Consider the following 20779-nt stretch of genomic DNA (forward strand, 5'->3'; position numbering starts at 1 on the left):
CCTATTACTTTCCCGTGCATTTCTTTACTCTTTGCAACAGATCCACGAACCAGGGCCTCAGATTCAGTGGGAATGAAGTGGAGGCCCAGAAAGAATCATGTCCAGGTGAAGCTCTGCCATTCCCAGCAGTATTTGAGGGCTGGTCAGTGTTCAGCAGCAGCCCCAGCCAGGACCTCCCAGGGGACCCAAGACGGGATAGGATGGAGAAGTGGAACCAGGCCCTCTGACCCTATCCCAGCACTGGAAACTGGCGAGAGCAGGCTATCCTTCCAGGCCAGGCCTAGGGACAGATTAACATCAAGGATGGGCAGAAACCTCTGTTCCCCGCAGCCCTGAGACACTATGCAAAATAAATCTTTGCACCTGCTTTGTGGTGTCAGAAACTACTTTAAAATGGAAGGAGGGAAGGCATATGTGAAAAAATTCAAATTCTTAAGAGACAGCTAGCTTCAAAATCCAAATGAAAATAGAATAATTTTCAAAGACAAAACTTGGTACAAGTTTAAGTGACCTAAATCAGATGCCATCCTGCTGTGGTGCGCATGGTGGTGACGGAATCAGAAGCAGAAGATACGGGATTACTCACAATGGGGCAAGATGCTATTGAAAGCCAGGAAAGAGCACAGACCACAAAGACATCTCCCCTTATGAAATGCAACATTTTTTTCCTTTTAAGTAAACTTTTGTTTTCTTTTTATTTACTTATTTTTTTGAGATGGAGTCTCGCTGTGTTGCCTAGGCTGGACTGCAATGGCGCCATCTTGGCTCACTGCAACCTCTGCCTCCCAGGTTAAAGCACTTCTCCTGCCTCAGCCTCCCAAGTAGCTGGGAGTACAGGCGTGCACCACCACACCTGGATAATTTTTGTATTTTTAGTGGAGACGGGGTTTCACCATATTGGCCAAGCTGGTGTCGAACTGCTGACCTCAGGTGCTCCACCTGCCTCGGCCTCCCAAAGTGCTGGGATTACAGGCGTGAGCCAACACACCCACCCTTCTTTAAGTTCAGGGGTACATGTGCAGGTTTGTTATAGAGGTAAACCCATGCATGTCATGGGGGTGGTTGTACAGATTGTCACCCAGGTAGTAAGCCTAGTACCCATTAGTTTGTTTTTTTCTTTATCCTCTCCCTCCTCCTACCCTCCACCCTCCGATAGGACCCAGTATATGGTTATCCCCCTTTATATGTCTATGTGTTCTCATCATTTAGCTCCCAATTTTAAGTGAAAACATGTGGTACTGGGTTTTCTGTTCCTGCATTAGTTTGTTAAGGATAACGGCCTCCAGCCCTATCCATGTTGCCACAAAGGACGTGATCTTGTTCTTTTTTATGACTGCATAGTATTCCATCATGTGTATGTACCACAATTTCTTTATCCAGTCTACCACTGATAGGCATTTAGGTTGATTCCATCTCTTTGGTATTGTGAATAATGCTGCACTGGACATACACGTGCATGTATCTTTATGAGAGAACGATTTCTATTCCTCTGGGTATATACCCAGTGATGGGATTGCTGCGTCCAATGGTAGTTCTATTTTTAGGTCTTTGAGGAATCACCACACTGTTTTCCACAAAGGTTGAACTAATTTACCATTAGGTTGAACCAGCACCTGTTATGTTTTGACTTCTTAATAATGGTCATTCTGACTGATGTGAGATGGTATCTCATTGTGGTTTTGATTAAAATGCAACATTTTCTAAAAGGACGCCCCAGGATTAAGAAGGAAGAACACGGGCTTCCAAGTTAAGCAAACCTGGATTCACATTTTGTCTCTACCATTTAATATCTGTGTATCTCAATGAGGAACATATGGTGGCTGAACATCCTCTTTGGTGAAACTAGGCTATAGAATCATCTTTGGGAGTGTGCTCATGTCTCAGTTTACCTGAAATGCATCCCACAAACAAGTTGGACCAATACATGGACAGAGGGATAGACAGATTGATCAATATGTGATCACACAAGATGTCAATGGTATAATAAATCTAAATGGTCGGTATATAGGGTTGGCTGTAAAATTCATTTGACTTTTCTGTATATTCCAAAATAATCAAAATACCTGTCTGAGTTGATGTGAGAATTAAATATGACGGTATACAGGTGCTTGAAACCTGGTATCTCCAACTTCTGTATTTTTTCAGTGGCACACAGAAGTGTCTCACTTCACTTATGGAAGGGGTCTGATAACATTTTGTAGGAGTGATGGGACCCAGATCCTTTCATAGTCCCTGCTCCCCACCTTATTCCAGCCTGTATGTTTGTTCTGCATCACAGAAAAAAGTACAGATCCTTACTGGATGGCAGGATAGAGGTTAGAGTAAGAGGAGAGAAGCTTATCTCACTTTGGGCAAATCTTCCCTTTGTAAGTGTTATTAAACTGGAAAAAAATGAGGTGCCTTAGAATTAGCCCAAGAAGTGGTAACTCTAAAAGCAAGGCCGTGTAGATAAATCCCACTGGACAAAAAGTTGTACTTAGCTAGCCGAGGTCTCTGCTCATTCTTCATTCCACAGCATCTATCTTCCTTAAGGAAATTATGACAAAGAAGTGTTTCCTGTATCTAGTTTGCACTGTGGAGAAAACAAAATATGAATATGAAATGTAATGATTAGTTTTAGCAAAATGTCTATTTTTCCTATTATCAAAATTTTCTCCAATTCTTGCAAAATAATATAATCAGTAAGATGTTTAATTCCTTAAAGTTTAGCAACACATAGCTTATTTTTAATAAAATGCAGAGCTCCTTGGGGAAACAGCTGATTCCAGGGCAAAAATAATAGAAAATGAGAATCTAGTTAAAAGGACACAGCAGCTACATTGGAGGGGCTTCCACTAATCAAACGTGGAACAATTTGAGCAACAAAATAAATAAGTAGAGTAACCCATAGAATAAAATAATAACCCATGAGTCCTCATTGAGATAAATGTGTAAGTAAACTAATGTTGCAGAAATAAAATGCTTTCTCATGGAAGTATTCCAACTAAATGCAGAAGAAATGATGGAATTAGAATATTCCCATTTGGCAACCACTATAGTAATAAGTATTTTAGAGAATCATCAAGGATGCTAAAACTTGTGGACAAAAGTATGATGAGAAATGGCACAGGTACCTCGTCTCTAAGTGTCTCCTCACAAGATACCTGATAATTACAAGGAAAACAACAACTTTCAGGTGGAGAATCTTGCAAGATGTTACCTTAAACTATTGATCAAAGTTAGTAGCACTAATTGTCTTTGTTCAGGATGCTTAACAGAACAGCATAGACTGAATGGCTTATAAACAAAAGAAATGTATATCTTGCAGTTCTGGAGGCTGGGAAGTCCAAGATTAAGGCACCAGCAGATTTGGTGTCTGGCGAGTGCCCACTTCCTGCTTCATAGTTGGCACCTTCTTGTTGTGTCCTCACATGGTGGAAGGGTGAGGGAGCTTCCTGGAGTCTCTTTTATGAGGGTACTAATCCCATTCATGAGGACTCCATCTTCATGACCTAATGAATTCCCAGAAGACCTACCTCCTAATACCATCACCTTGGAGTTAGGATTTCAACATGTGAATTTGAGGGTGGGTACAAATATTCAGTCTATAGCACCAATAATGAGAGAAATCATCATCATGTGCCTCCTGATATCATGCACTAGGAAGGACACAGACCACTTCCATGATAGTCCTGACAAAAGGGCATATGGTGAATCTAAACACAAGGAAGCATTAGACAAAGCCAGATTGAGGGAAATTCCACAAAATACTTGTATATTGTTCAAAATTGTCAATCATGAAAGATAAAGACTAGAGACCATTTTGGATTAAAGAAGCATAAAGAGATACCATATGTAAATGTAGCGTATGATTCTGAACTGGATCCTCAACCAGAAAAGCTTTTATTTTGCTATATAGGACATTAGTGGGACAATAGCAGAAGATTTAATATTTGTAGATTAGCTAATATGGACTCTATCAAAGTTAAGTTTCTGATTTTGATAATCATGTTAGAGAATATTGTTGTTTTTAGGAAATACACATTGAGGTACCTAGAGGTATAGAGTATAATTCTACTTTTTCTCAAACTTCCCAGAAAAAAAAAATTGAGTAGATACTAAGACATACACACACAGACACACACACATAGACACAGTGAGAATCAAGCAAAGGTGTTAAGATGTTAATACTTGAGGAACCAAGGTAAGGAGTATATAGAAATTCTAAGCACTATTTTTGCAACTCTTCTCAAAGTCTGAAATTATGTCAAAATTTTAAAATAGAAAACAATCTTTTTCACAAAAAGTATATATTTGTAAGTTCTTAGTCAACCTTTAAAAGCACATTATATATTTGGTTGGTGCAAAAGTAATTGCAGTTTTTGCCATTACTTTTAATACGTTTTAAATTTCCCCAAATTTCTAATTGTTTGCCTCCAAACAGGCAAAAAAAAAAAAAAAAAAAAAATATCTGAATTCCTCATGATTTCTGAGTTTTTGAGAATTTTACTTTTCTTGCCTTAAAAAAAGTTCTTCTAGAGCATTGATTTCCTCTGATGGATGACCAAAATTCAAAGTCAAATTAAAACTCCCACAGAGCTCAAGGTGAGCCCCGTTGTGACATTATGCAACTCAGCTGGTGCTGTTGTGAAAGGATTTCACTGCACCTCAGCACTGAAGTTCTAAGCTCCCTCAATACATCTGTATGCCCTTCTAAAGATTGTGATCTTGTGTTGTGGTTGTTTCACAGACCTTCACTTCATTCCCTACCCCACTCCCACTACTTGAGGACTTGGAACTTGGGTTTTCATATTGTTTCCACCGAGTCTAGCACAGTGTTTAAAATTTGGAATGCTAAAAATGACATTTGTTATGATCTCACATTTTTTAGGCGTCTCTTCAAAAAAAATCCCCTTAAATGTCTACATGTCGTGTTTACTCACAGAGCTATTCCCTGAAGAAAGGGCACTTTGATTTACTGAATGCCCACGATGCCATCTAGTTCAGTCCTTAATATTATCATCTAGTTCAAATTTGCTGTCTATTTCAGTCCTTAATATTACCATATGACTGTAGGTATTGATATGCTCACTTGGCAGATGAGAAAATTGAAGTACAAAAGGTTTTAAAATTACTGAAGCTTACACGGTAAATAAGTTGCAGAGCTAGAATTTTAACTCAGACTAGCTTAATGCCAAGCCCATGAGAGTTCCCATAAGTAACTCTTGATTTCTTTTTTTTTTTTTGTCCAGGTTTTTACATTTATTCTTAATACAAAATTTTCCATATTATACTTTTACAATTATTATTATAATTAAAATTCAAGTTATGTCTTTAATTTTATTTTTCATTGTTTTGTTTCTCTTTTTCTTGATTTATATTTTATTTGTGTCATTTAGTAATTAAATTATTTTTCTTTTTTCTATTTAAATAATTTTAGCTCTTTGTTATCTCATTCTGATTTTTTTTTCTGGTTGTATATTATATAGTTCTTGAATTATACTTTAAGTTCTAGGGTACTTGTGCACAACGTGCAGGTTTGTTATGTAAACATGTGCCATGTTGGTGTGCTGCACCCATTAACTCGTCATTTACATTAGATATATCTCCTAATGCTATCCCTCCCCCTGCCCCCCACCCCACAACAGGCCCTGGTGTGTGATGTTCCCCTTCCTGTGTCCAAGGGTCCTCATTGTTCAATTCCCACCTATGAGTGAGAACATGCGGTGTTTGGTTTTCTGTCCTTGTGATAGTTTGCTGAGAATGATGGTTTCCAGCTTCATCCATGTCCCTACAAAGGACATGAACTCATCATTTTTTATGGCTGCATAGTATTCCATGGTGTATATGTGCCACATTTTCTTAATCCAGCCTATCATTGATGGACATTTGGGTTGGTTCCAAGTCTTTGCTATTGTGAATAGTGCTGCAATAAAGATATGTGTGCATGTGTCTTTGTAGCAGCATGATTTATAATGGGATGGCTGGGTCAAATGGTATTTCTAGTTCTAGATCCTTGAGGAATTGCCACGTTGTCTTCCACAATGGTTGAACTAGTTTACAGTCCCACCAACAGTGTAAAAGTGTTCCTATTTCTCCACATCCTCTCCAGCACCTGTTGTTTCCTGACTTTTTAATGATCACCATTCTAACTGGTGTGAGATGGTATCTCATTGTGGTTTTGATTTGCTTTTCTCTGATGGCCAGTGATGATGAGCATTTTTTCATGTGTCTGTTGGCTGCATAAATGTCTTCTTTTGAGAAATGTCTGTTCATGTACTTTGCCCACTTGTTGATGGGGTTGTTTGTTTTTTTCTTGTAAATTTGTTTGAGTTCATTGTAGATTCTGGATATTAGCCCTTTGTCAGATGAGCAGATTGCAAAAATTTTCTCCCATTCTGTAGGTTGCCTGTTCACTCTGATGGTAGTTTCCTTTGCTGTGCAGAAGCTCTTTAGTTTAATTAGATCCCATTTGTCAATTTTGGCTTTTGTTGCCATTGCTTTTGGTGTTTTAGACAAATCCTTAGCCAAAAGTAACTCTCGATTTCAATCAATTATTCTATTTCACAGTTTAGACAAGCAATCCCATTGAACAGGCACCCATTTGTACAGCTGGTCCTTACAGATGCTTCCTTCGGTTCCCCTGCAGATTTGGGGGAGAGGAGATGGAAAATAAAAACACGGTTATGGAAGAGTAAATTGAAAATGAAGCTCATAGCCACTTGGAATTAAGGAATAAAGTGGTTGCTTATTGACATGCTTTGTATAATATCTGCATTGGAAAATAATTTATAGGGCTATGTTCTCTCACATTTTATCATTGGAAGGAGGTGAGAGAAAAACTCCAAGAAGGACTGAGAGGCACCTGGGCCCGGATTCATGCTAGATATCATTCATCAGAACAGCTGGTTTGTCCAAAAATAATGATAGCCCAGGCTGCTGTTTTCCCTCAGCACTTGATACCCCTTCTTTTCTTTACTGTTTAGCAGAAGATAGAAGCTATGATGTTGGGAACTGCACACCTCAGAGCTGCTAGCATGAATGGTAGGGCTCCAGCTCACTCAGTCCCAAGCCCTAATGCTCCTTGCTTCCTTCTGACATGGCCACATACCAGGAAAGGCAAATGCTTCAGGGAGAGTTGGGCCATTCATCCACCAAGAATGAGAGAAGCCACATGGGGAAGGGTGGGAAAATAATAATAAAAGCGAACAGCTAATAACTAATAGATGTTGACCTGAGAAGCGAGGAAGAACTTGATGCAAGACCTTGGAGGATATGGAAGACAAGGAAAATGCTCCTTGATACCCTGTCATCACGTATTCCATGACATAGCCTAGGAAGGTCATTGGCAAACATCTTTGGAGAGCAATCTGGAATTCTCCAAATGACCCACCCACCTTGGAAGAGATTCTCTGTAGCTAAATAGGGGTGACCTAGTTTGAAGTCTAGGGAGATGAAAGGCTCCTTCTCTGGCCAAATAATAGCTAGTGATTACAGGCATCACCATATGAAGGAAATGAACCACCAAACTGAGCCCTGTCCAAATTCATGAGTCACAAAATTGTATAATATACAGCTGACCCTTACAACATGGGTTGTAATTGCTCAGGTCTACACTTACATGGATTTTCTTGTGCCTCTGACACCCCTGCCACAGCAAGACCAACTCTTCTACTTCCTCCCCCTCCTCAGCCTACTCAATGTGAAGACATTGAGGTTGAAGACTTTTATAATGATCACTTCCACTTAATAGTAAATATATTTTCTCTTCCTTATGATTTTCTTAATAACCTTTTCTTTTCTCTAGCTTATTTTATTGTAAGAATGTGGTATATAATACATATAACATACTGAATATATGTATTCATCGACTATGTTATCGGTAAGGCTTCTGGTCAACAGTGTGATATTAGTGGTTAAATTTTGAGGGAGTCAAAAGTATTTGTGGATTTATAACTGAGATGGAGGTTGATGCCCCTCACCGTCTTGTTGTTCAAGGGTCAAGTGTAACAAAACATTTCTCTGTACGCAAAGCTTCAATTGTTGCTGTCTTAAGCATTTGAATTCGATGATAGTTTGTTACAGTAATAGATGACAGGAACACTGGGCCTCAGTATCCCCATCTGTAAAATAAAAGGATTGGCCTTCATGCACTCCAAGAGTCCTTACAATCCTAAAGAATCCCTTGATATGCACTTTTTGTTTCTCTTACCTGAGTAATGCATCAATTTTTGCTAAAGTGACTCTGTGTTATTCCTGCTAGCATACAAATTGCAGTGAGAACTACATTTTTGAGCTACTGCGTTGGCCCCAAGTGTTTACTATAGAATTGAAATGTTTCACCAGATGGGAGCCTCAGCATACACCATGTAAGTGGGGTCCACTCTTCCAGTATGCAGGGCACCCTTGCTTATGGTGTTAGACTCTCATTCAGAACTCTGCTAGCTACAACAGTAAAACCAGGAGGCCAAGAGCATCCCCCTCTCTCACTAAGAAACTGGTAGGAGGCAAAGAAGAGCCATTCCAAAAATGTTGAAATGAGAAAATGTACAAACTAGAAAAAAATTCCATAAATAGGATAGAAGTATATTTCTCCTACATTCAATTTTTCTTAATAAGATCTTTAAGGACTGTCATTTACAAATTTATCTCAGCCATCTTTGAACCTATTTACATTTTCACCATCTTGAGAGAACGAGCTCCATATCATCTTTATATTTATTTGTCCTAAATTTACCTCCTTTAAGCTAGTTTTAGTAATCTACCACCTCTTTCTCTCTGTATGACTAGGTTGAGAAGATCCAAAAGTCTGAGTTGTGAAACAAAATATACTGAAAATTAGCCATGTCAAATCCTCTGTAAACTGAATTATAATATAAAAATACATAAAAATTGAATAGATAGAGTTTTCCCACCCAACAGATACCCATGAAAATCTCTCAGGAAAATATCACACAAAAGATGAAAGAAGCAAACTTGTTTCTAGCATAAAGGGTCACCTGGTTATGACCTTAGGTTGTACGGTGGAAAGGACTTACAGACAAGAAAATCTGGGAGGGAGCTGTTTCATCCCTTACTCTCTATGGCTCTTTGAAAAGTTCCCTGACCACCCCACCACCTTAAGACAACATGATTGCTTATGTAAAAGGAGGGCACCCTCCTGGTTAAGACTATGGCCCAGGGAGCCAGCTTACTTGGACTACATTCTACTCCCCCATGGACAGCTGTGTGACTGTGGAAAAGGCGCTTAACTTCTCTGGGCTTCAGTTTTTAATCTGCAAAATGTGGAACTAATATTACCTACTGCATGGTGTTTTCATAAGGTTTAAATACGTAAAGCTCTTGGAACATGTCTTGGACTTGATGAGCACCATGAAAGTATTAGCTGCTATGATGACAGTCAGATACTAAATAGATATTCATTCTTTTTTTTCCTTCTTCTGCAAGTTTTGCAATACAAATGAAGCTCTATTCCATTCTGGTTCCAAAGAGGCTATGTTTGTACCATGCAAATAAAAATTGCTACACGTACATAGAGGCTAGTTTGATTGTTGATAATGTAAATAGCAATAGATGACTTAAAAGTATAAAAGACTTTGAACAAAAGGAAGAGCTTCCAGACTGCTAAGCTCACTAAGACAAGGGAATCTGATGCATTCTTTCCTGGGAGTCTTTTAAGAAGACAGTGCATAATTAGGTGTCCTGGTTGCTATTTAGGAAGTTACCTAACAAGCATATGGTAGTATGTATTTGGAGAAAGAATGGCATCGAATGGCAGCTGGACAAGGTGTTTTCTAGGCTGTCCTTCCAACTCATGAATTCTTATAAGGTCCTAAAAATGTAAAGCACATGGCATATTTCATTTCTTTGTATGTAAAGCTTTATTTCCTTTAGGGTCTCCTTGGCTGGTTTCACTGACTATAACACATTATTGGAGGGCTAACAGCCACTCACTTGGCAATGCAGGGCCAGTGGCATGCAAAACACTAGGAGGATCTGAGCACTCTTGCCCAGGGCTGTGCCCAGGGGCTTAGGACGCAAGCCTAGTTACTGAGGCCTATGGACCACACAGCAAGCAGTTGTCAGCCAGTTTTACTCACAGCCCTCAGCAAATGCCATCATGACCAGCCTGTATCTCCAAGACCCACCCTGGAATTTGCCTGCTGAAGTTTCCTCAGCTTCCTGTGTCTGTGCTTCAGGGTGTTCTCTGGCTGCCAAGTGTGCTCAGCCTATGCTACGGTCTGGGGTGAACTTCACTTAACCAGGGAAAGATGTGATGAAAAACTACCCCAACTTCCTTGCCACTGTGTTAATGGACTGAATGTTTGTGTCCCTCTCAAATTTATATGCTGGCTCTCAAATCCGCAGTGTGGCTGTATTTGGAGATGGACCCTGTAAGGAAGTAATTAAGGTCAAATGAAGTCATGGGGTGAAAACTTGATCCAAAAGATTAGTCTTCTTATAAGAAGAAAGCTAGAGCTGGGTGAAGTGGCTCATGCCTATAATCCCAGCACTTCAGGAGGTTGGAGGATTGCTTGGGAGGTTGGGGGATCACTTGAGGACAGGAGTTCGAGACCAGCCTGGCCAAAAAGCGCGACCCCTATCTCTATAAAAAAAATTAAAAAATTAGCCAGGCATGGTGGGTCATGCCTGTAGTCTAAGCTACTTGGGAGGCTGATGGGGAGAATCCCTCTAGCCAGGAGTGGGAGTCTACAGTAAGCTATGATCCTATGAACACACCAGTGCACTCCAGTTTGGGCAACAGAGTGAGACTCTATCTCTTAAAAAAGAAGAAGAGAGCTACAGAGTTCTTGCTCTTTCTCCATGGGCAGGGACCAGGGAAAGGCCAGGTGACAACACAGTGAGAAGGCAGCTGTCAGCAAGCCAAGACAAGAACCCTCACCAGAAACTGAATTTGCCAGCACCTTGGTCATGGACTTGGCTCCACAACTGTGAAAATACATTCCTGTTTTTAGGAGGAACGTCTACAGTTTAGGCTTTAGGAGGCCTTGAACATTATGGAGTATCATTGAAGGCATTATGTGAAGGGTCAAGTGTGTATGTGGAAAGGAGAAGGGGAAGACCTTTGCTAGAGCTCCTGGGATGAAGGCCCACAGGTGTGCCTCAGATTTTCTTTACCAGACAAGATATACCACCTTCTTTCACTCTCTGACCTCCTTTGGGTGAGAATGAATTAAATGGAACCAAATTTCTCCCACATAGAAACAGCCCAAACCCCGGGTACAGAGTAATTCACTGTATACCAGGGAAGTAAGTACTCTTGAAGGTCTTTCCAACTCAGAGGTTCTAGGATTTTATCATAAGACTACCCTTCATTTACATATGACATCCTAACTCCCTGAAGGGAAGCCTCATGGGCTTACTGAGGGTTAGTTTCTGAAGGTGACACTTCCAACATGAAATGGTGGTTGGAGTCCCAAGTAGAAGGGCTTGCCAGTTGGCATCTATGGAAGGTGGACTCGCCTGCCTCAAGCTTGGCAGTAGGTCCCAGTGCCCTGTTGTCATGGCTCTAGATTTACTGTTTTGAGCATGCGAACGTAACTTGGTAATAAAGTCAGTGGGTCCACATTATTTAACAGCATGTGTGATGTACTAACTGTTTGTGAGGGAAATGTGAAATCCTGTAATAAGTACCTTCCTCAAGAAAATGGGTGATTTTGATCTCCATCACACGAGGAGCCTGGGCTAATTTCCCTGCCAAGCATATTTTTCCAGAGCATTAATCTGGTATAAATCACTTAAGTCAATCTCCAGAACCACTTTGGTCCTCATAATTTTTATTTGCATAATTCATCAATTAAAAATACTGGAGGAGAAATAAATTTGTTACTGCAGAACACATTCTTTGGACTCTCCATAAAATTATATCCTATAAACTTTAGGCTTACCTAGGCTCAGAATGAATTTGCTGGTCCCCTAGATATGCTACAAAGAGGAATCCTCATTTTTCAGGCAGCCCTTTTCTGTAGATACTTTGTAGACTAACAGACCTAGGTTTGCATTTTCATTTCATGTATAACCTTGAAAAGTTATTTCAACTCTCCAAACATTAATTCTCTCATCTAAATATTGGTCACACATACACACTGAGACTTAATTAATATAATAATATTCACTATTACTAGGGGTTGTTGTAAAAATTAATAAGAAAATGTATGTAAAGTGTCTAACCAAAATTATCACGTAATTGGCACTTTTAATACGTATCTGTCATTCTTTGTCCATGAAGCATCCATATTCCATTCCTATATTTAAGTAATTCCCTACCTTTTTCATCTTGGTGGGAAATAGAAACTGACAACTCCAGATAACAACTTTCCCAGGATCTCTTGAAGTGAGGCCTAGGCACCTGACACAAGGTTAGCCAATCAGATACACATAACCTAGGTTTGACCAATCAGATGCATCTGCTCAGACTTGACCCGGAGGACTGTACTGCAAATAAGAAGGACACTGGAAAATCCTTCCACAGGGCTAAACTGGTAGCAGAAACACCTGGCTTATTGCGGCACCAGGGACAGAAATGTCAGCTGTAGTATCTGGTGACCAGTGCTCACTGTAAGCAGTGATGTTCTCATTGGAATAGTTCTAAGCCATTATTTGGGCTGTGGTCCTGGCAACATGACTTTCTGCCCACTTTTCAAACCCAGTTCTCCAATCTTCCTGGTAAGACTATACGTTAAGTCTATCCCTGTTACTTTTAACTGCCTACACAGATATGTGTGGTCTACTTGATTCAGGTGCCTTTCTGTAAACAGACCTAAAAGCATAGCTTTAGCCCTTGAGTTTGATAAAGAAAACCAAAATGTGGGTTGAGAATGATGAACCCTTCACCATGAAAATGTTTTTCAAGCAGAAAATTACAAAGGATAAATGACAGACATGATCATTGGTAGTTGAATATCAATCTTTTTTACTAAGGAATCAATGAATTTATGGTCATGGTAGTTGAAATGATATTTAATCTTGACTTGATCTTGGTTTTCTCCACCATTCATAACCTTTTACTTCCCTCTCTGCTGATCTGCTTCAGCATCCATCACCAGCCCACACTCCAATTGATCTGTTTTGTGTGGGGCTGCGCTGAGGCTTAGTTGTTCCTTGTAGTAGGTAGAGCTGATTCATTAATTGCAAGGCATTCTCAAGGGCCGTCGACAATTGCTCTAAATTCAGTAACTTACACCTGGTCAATTATATTTCTTTTGCTGTAACTTTGTGTATACCTATTCACCTTTGCCCAAACCCATAAAATGTTGAAATGCTGAAGTTTATCATCTATGAAGTGCAAAAGCACCCTGGTAAAGATTGCTGCAAAACATCAGCTTAAGCCTGGCAGGCTCGGCCAGGTATCATATCTCTGGTGGCCCATAAAAGTAAGTGAGTCTTATTTCAATGAGTTTGAGGAAACAGATCAGAAGCCCCTGCACAGTCCAACTGAACGCAGATTTTATTTGCCTTTTATGTTTCCAGCTTTAATGTCTTGGCTCCATGACCTAAACTTTATTTTTATTTGCAGGATGTGATACAGTGAATTTATGAACACCCATGCACATGTGTGCACACACACATATACACACACTGTCTTATAGATTTTATCAAATCTCTTCCACTTAAAAAAAAACAGTGAATTATAAATTATTTCTGACATACGAAGAGGTACAAAGAGTTATACGGTAAACATCTACATGCCTTACTTTCCTTTTTGCCTTTTCCATGTGATTGTGGATTTAGCCAAACTTTCCCTGGCATTTAAAGCAGGCATTTCACTTAGGAACTTCAGATTAGCTTGCTCTATTATTTCTAGCAGGGATTTTATACCATAGCTTAAAAGATCCACTGAAACCTTTGTTGCCTTTCCTAGATAGGGAGACATATTTGAGAAATTCAGAATACTGATTTAAAACTTAAAGTGAACTTAGAGGTCAATGAATAAACTGGGCTATCTCCATACTTAGTATATATTCATCTATCCAGTGGGTCTATTAATGCCTCTACTCTGGTTTGAATTCCAAAACATACAATCATAAAACAACCATTTTATTATGATCAGGGCACAATGGGGACAGTTTATCTCTGTTCTATGAGATCTGGAACCTTAGCTGAAAAGATGCAATGGCAGTTGGTGACTCAAATGCTGGGCACCGGAATTACTTCAAGATGAACTCACTCACGTGTTCAGTGGTTGATGCCACCCGGGGATACTGACCAGAGCTCTTATATGTGGCTTCTCCATGTGGTGTGGGCTCCCTCCCAGCATGGCTGTTCCTGGGAAGTCAAGTTTCCTACAGGGTAGTTTAGGGTTCTAGAGCTAATGATTTAGTAAACAAGGTAGAAGCTGTACCCCCTGTCCTATTCTAACCTAGCCTTAAAACTCATCTCTGCCGCATTGGATTAGTTACAAGTGACTCACAAGGTACGAGAAGGAGTGGCAAAGAATTCACAGCATTCTTATTTTTTATTTTGAGACAGGGTCTCACTCTGTCACGCAGGCTGGAGTGCAGTGGCGTGATCACAGTTCATTGCAACCTTGACCTCCCCACCTCAGCCTCCCGAGTAGCTGGGACAAGAGATGCATGCCACCACACCTGGTTATTTTATTTTATTTATTTATTTATTTTTATTTTTTTAAATTTTATTTTATTTTATTTTATTATTTTAGTTTAGTTTAGTTTAGTTTTTAAATTTATGTTTATTTTTATTTTTTATTTTATTTTATTTATTTTTATTTATTTTTATTTTTATTTTATTTTATGTATCCCCCTATGTTGCCCAGACTGGTCTTGAAGTCCTGAGCACAAGAAATCCTCCTGCCTCAGCCTCCCAAAGTGCTGAGATTACAGGCAGGAGCCACCACACCCAGCCACAGCATTTTTTTTTTTTTTAAATAACAACAATCCTAAATGGTCTCTCTCCAACTTCTCCTTTAAACAACTCCCAGCGTACCCACACGAGCCACCAAAGGACAGAGAAAGCAGCCCTTCTAGACACTTACCCTTAAGAATGGCACACTTTAGTCTCCCTTGCCCAATATTGTCCTTTGAATTTTCCCCATTGCTAACTTGCATCTTATTTGGCTGTACACATTGGCTAGTCCATTTGGATTGTTGACCCCAAGTCTAAACTGTCTGACCTGATTCTGCTCCTGAAAACGGCCTCTCTGATGAGGTCTGCCCTCATTGGTTCTCCCAATTCTAGTGCATCTCTAGCCCTTAAGGTCAAGGGCATGAGGATTGGGTATAGTGCTTTGGAAATGTTCAGGCCTTGCAAACACTTCTGAAAGCCTTATTCACATAGATTTAAGGTATGCTTCTTCTCGTTAAAAGCCATGCAAAGTCTCTAGATTGTATCTGGCCAAATGTTTCCATTGTAATAACAAACATTAAGTATGAAATCAGTGAAAACCATGAAAGAGAGAGAACTCGGGGGTTACATGAGGCAACCAACTACATCAAATTTGTAAATTGAAAAACTGTTCTTTCAAATGATTATTTTCTGAGTTCACGTGAAATCAGTCTATAGAGCACCCAATCATTTCTAAATAACAGGCTCGGGGCTTTTAAAGGAGTCAGGACATTGTGTTTCTGATTTATCATTTGTGGTGTGTTTGTTTTTCAGAGGAATAAATCAGCCTAGAATCAAATGTTTATATTTATTCTTCAGATACATCCTGGCCGAACTATCACCAATATCTGCACTGTAGTGCGGAATTAAACATTTTCTGTTTATCTTGTCTCTTTACACATAAAATTTTTATTCTTTTCAGGGGACTGACATTAACAAGGGTACTGGGCTTGGGATGAGAAATGAGAATCTACCCAGATCCTCTCCGGAAAATCTGTTTTATAATTCCCTAAAGCTACAATGACATGCAACCTGGATTCTTGAAATAAAACACAATTGAATTTAAATGACATCTCCATGAAACCCAATAACTCGATTACATTGTTCTAATGTTCTTAATGTGGTCAAAGGCAGCCCACGGCTTTATCATCAATTAGGTAAGCTTTTGAGGGAAATTCTGAAAAATGGCAAGTCCTCACGTGTGGACTGACAACTGAGCAATTTGCCTGCTGTGCTTCAGAAAGAGAGGCCAGCTCTGTGAGGTGCTGTCGAAATGACTGAAAACCACCCACTGCGGATTTCTACTTCCCTCTATGAAAACCAGCCTTCTCAGGGATTATCACCACCAATAAGAGGGGAAAATTGCCTGCACAGTTGGTGATTGTGGTTAACTGGTCAGGGAGGCTTCACGTACTGGCTCTTGGAAAATTCATAGGCATACAAAGATGCCAAGTGACAGGAGGAGGCTGGGGCAACCAGTGACAAAGGAGAACACAGCCACTTCTTCTACAGCAAGTCTGTGTAGAGCACCTATTATGCTTGAAACGCCCTTTCAAAAAAGCACATTTCAGTCAAAAGAATAATGCTCTGACTTCTAAAAGCACCAAATGTTAATTTTCAAGGAACCATGGCTCTTTTCCTTTGATTAGATCAGAAAAAAATTGTACGTATCTGTAAAATTTAAGAATGTCTGACCAAATAAAAAAATCTGTAATTATTTTTGGTTTTTAATATTTCCTCATTTTTGTTTATGTGACTAAATATTGATATAAAGGTTACAATCAGAATGGATATAATAATTTGTAATTCTTGGCTTAACAATATAGTTAGGATATTTTCTCTGCTTTTTTAATGTTGTCATTATTAATGAATGTGTAACAGCTTGTCTATTTGAGGTACCTGATATAGAAATTTATAAAACTTATGGTTATTTCTAATTGTGGATACTAAAATCTAAAATATGGTCACTGTTCGTAATTGTTTACCATCATGGATAATAGTTAATGCAGTTTTTTTCTTCTACATAATTCTCAAGATAAAATTCTGGGATGGGAATTACTGAGGTATAAGGCCTGAACCTTGTCTGTTGGATCCTCAAACAACTTCTCGCAGACTGTGCACAGCACAAGTCCAAGGGATACTATTCACAAAGCTCCTTTCACCCAAAACTGTATGTTGTGGACAGCACCCTCGGCTTGACCCGCCACAACCTGACCGTGCATGGCCTCCCAGCAACCCATCTTGAAATATCAGCCTACTGTTAAGTTGCTTTTTCAAAGATTAGCCCAAAGAATTTCAAGGAAAAAAGAGAAAATCCCAGTCTCCTGCTTAAGTTATTGTTTAAGGAGTTAATTAGGGATACAAGGACAGAATATTTAATAGCAATAAATTAAAATAGGGCATTTCACTATAAAAACCAGGGGTAGTTAACAGTATAATACTTAAGATGCATTTCTTCAGGAAAATTAGGCACTTGTGAATTCAGTTAGAATTTTCAAATAATAAAAAAGTCAAGAAAAATTAAAAGAAATAAAGATAAAAGAAGAAACAAATTTAGACAAAGACACAGAAACAGTCGAAATGATAAATATCAGCCGGCCACAGTGACTCATACCTGTAATCCCAGCACTTTGGGAGGCCAAGGCGGGCAGATCACCTGAGGTCAGGAGTTCGAGACCAGCATGGCCAACGTGGCAAAACCCCATCTCTACTAAAAACACAAAAATAGCTGGGTGTAATGGCAGGCACCTGTGATCCCAGCTACTTGGGAGGCTGAGGCAGGAGAAACCCTTGAACCCAGGAGGCAGAGGTTGCAGTGAGCCGAGATCACACCACTGCACTCCAACCTGGGGGATAGACCAAGACTGTATCTCCAAAAACAAATAAATACAAAAAGATGAATGTCATGACAACATCCCTAAAAATCCTAACAAAGTAGACTGATTGTTGATAAATCTAATAAGCAAATACAGAAAAATAACAAATGAGCCATATAAACTGAGAAAGGGTAAAAAAAGAATATATTACTTTTAATGCCATTACTTTTAATGGCAAAATACTGCAATTTCTTTTGCACCAACCAAATAAAAATGATTATGAATACCATGTTAATAAATGATATTAAATTTGAAAACGGCAATGAATAATATGTCCAATTATAGACCCATAAATTCAAATATTCATGAAGGAAGTAAAGAGTCTAAGCAGACATATGACCAAAAAATAAATGCATACAATGACAAAGATATTGGAGTTTACCAGTTTAGAAAAAACAGAATCTCATTCTTAAATCATTTCAGACATCCAGTGAATAAATAAACCACTTGTTACATAGATAAATTGATGGCAAAAATAAGATCCGATGATAAAACTCTTCTTATAAGGCATATTTTACTGATTCCTAAAGTTGGAACAGATGCTATAAACATTTAAACCTGTAATAATCGCAAACTGCTCATTTTATAATATTAATTATATTATAATATAATATGATTTCAACCATGTAAGGAAACCAACACTGCATGTTACAAGCAATGAAACTGGGAAGAAAAAAATGTCAGAATATTCAGAGTGGTTCACTCTGGATTTAAGTGAGTGATTTCATTTCTGCTTATTCTTTGAAGGTTTCCCTATTGCCTCTGAATTGGTGGGGGAAGGCGGGCTCTCAGAAGGTGAGTTGTGTCCCCCACAAAAATTCATATGTTGAAGTTTTAACTCCCAGTACCTCAGAGTGTGACTATTTTTGGAGACAGAGTTTTTAAACAGGAAATTAAGGTAAAATGAGGTCATTAGTGTGAGCCCTAATCCAATATGACTGGTGTCCTTTTGAGAAAATGTGGGAAGGAGATGTGAAGAAACAGGGAGAAGACAGCCACGTACTAGCCAAGGAGAAAAGCCTGGAATAGATCCTCCTGAGAGGTGAAGGCAGCTGGACTTCTGGGTCGGGTGGGGACTCGACGAATTTTTCTGTCTTACAAGAGGTTTGTAAAATGCACCAATCAGTGCTTTGTAAAAACGCACCAATCAGCGCTCTGTGGCTAGCTAGAGGTTTGCAAAATGCGCCAATCAGTACTCTGTAAAAATGCACCAATCAGTGCTCTGTGGCTAGCTAGAGGTTTGTAAAATTGACCAATCAGCACTCTGTAAAATGGGCCGATCAGCACCCTGTAAAATGGACCAATCAGCACTCTGTAAAATGGACCAATGAGCAGGACATGGACGGGGACAAATAAGGGAATAAAAACTGGCCACCCCAGCCGGCATCAGCAACCAGCTCGGGTGCCCTACCACAGTGGGGAAACTTTGTTTTTTCACTTTTCAGGATAAATCTTGCTGCTGCTCACTCTTTGGGTCTGTGCCACCTTTAAGAGCTGTAACACTCACCATGAAGGTCTGTGGCTTCCTTCTTGATGTCAGTGAGACCACGAACCCACCGGCAGGAACAAACTCTGGACGCACTTCCTTCACAGCTCTCAGAAGGAACCAAACTGGCTGACACACTTTGATCTTGAACTTTAAGCCTCCAGAACCATAAAAAATATATATATATGTATATATTTATATAAAATATATATAAATTTTGGTGGTGGTGTTTAAGCCTCCCAGTTTGTAATACTTTTTTAAGGCAGTCTTCGCAAATGAACGCAGGGTCCTCCCTTTCTTCCTTCCTTCCTTCCTTCATTCCTTCCTTTCCTCCCTCCCTCCCTCCCTCCCCCGCTTCCCTGCCTCCCTCCCTTCCTTCCCTCCCTCTCCCCCTCCCCCTCCTTCCCTTTGTCCCTTCCTCCCTTCCCTTCCCTCCTCTCCCCTCTCTCCATCCCTCCCTTCCTCCTTCCTTCCTTCCTTAGTAATTTCATTGGAGAACTTGAAAACAATTTAAAAAGCATGTATTACTTCTACATACAAATTTTCATTATGCTACTTGTCAATACCCGTGGGGGCAGTGATTTGAATTACTGGGAGCTATATTAGCAATGTTATACTCGGTATTTGGAACAAACAACCCCAGCTAAGGGAAAGCCACTGGACTAGGTAGCTATAAGTCAATTCTGTTTTAGTGGCCTTGAGCTTTTTTCATCAAGTAATAAAGATGAAAAGAATGGATGGGCATCTTTGTGCCAAGAATAGTGTCAGTGGGAATAGAAAAGGAAAGGTCATTACCTCTGCATATAAGTTCCATCTGATCAAAGCTGAATTACTCAGTGATGTCAGGTTTTTATAGCTGTTCTTTTATAGCTATAAAAATATCTCTACTGTTGATATTCCTGAAGGGAAAATAATGCAGTTATTGCCAGGCTGAAACCCTGAAGCACAAAGCATCTTTATCCCCGTTGAATCAATTGCCTTTATAATTCAAGTCTTGGTAACACAAGTATTTTAAAAAAAAATACTATAATGGAAAGAAAATTTGGTTATGCATTGAAAGAGAGAACCCTACAAGGATCGAGTAGGCGATTCATACCCTGCAGCATTTCCAGTCCCATCAGGGGACCAGGCAGGTGACTTTCATACTAGATGTACTGATGTAAACTTCACTTCCACAAAGAAATATGCTCTCTGCCATCATCCCTTCAAGTCTACCTTTTTATTTTCCCATTTTTCATAAGGGCATAATTGCAGAGAACTATTTCTCTACTGTAAAGAAAAATGCCACCGTGAGCAGCTGGCAAGTGGCACTGACCCTAATCTTCATTGAGTAGAGGGTGGCTGAGACTTCAGGGACCTGGCAAGCATGTGCTCCCTCCAAAGGGGCATAGCTACCCGGCCAAAGCTGACTCTGCAGAATATTCATCAATAGCTAATAAATGAAAGAACATTTTTGATGGCTATGTGAATTCTCCAAGTTTTATAAATGTTGGCTCAAAAATTTTTAAAGTACCTTATTTACCAAATCAATTACTCTTGCGAGTGGGATGCAACCACTGCTAGTGGAATAAACAAA

The 20779-nt window shown here is 39.5% G+C and overlaps 1 long non-coding RNA gene across 1 annotated transcript; it reads right to left on the reverse strand.

Annotated features, from left to right (window-relative positions):
- Positions 1-1762: 1762 nt before the first annotated feature.
- On the reverse strand, positions 1763-12343 carry LOC134808569 (uncharacterized). Its single transcript, XR_010151827.1, has 4 exons — positions 12268-12343; positions 7962-8102; positions 5687-6622; positions 1763-2572 (listed from the first exon to the last, which is right to left on the reverse strand). It is a non-coding gene; the product is annotated as an uncharacterized LOC134808569 (long non-coding RNA).
- Between the last annotated feature and the right edge of the window lie 8436 nt (positions 12344-20779).

Source organism: Pan troglodytes, chromosome 16 (genome assembly GCF_028858775.2).
Source record: "Pan troglodytes isolate AG18354 chromosome 16, NHGRI_mPanTro3-v2.0_pri, whole genome shotgun sequence".
Classification (NCBI taxonomy): domain Eukaryota; kingdom Metazoa; phylum Chordata; class Mammalia; order Primates; family Hominidae; genus Pan; species Pan troglodytes.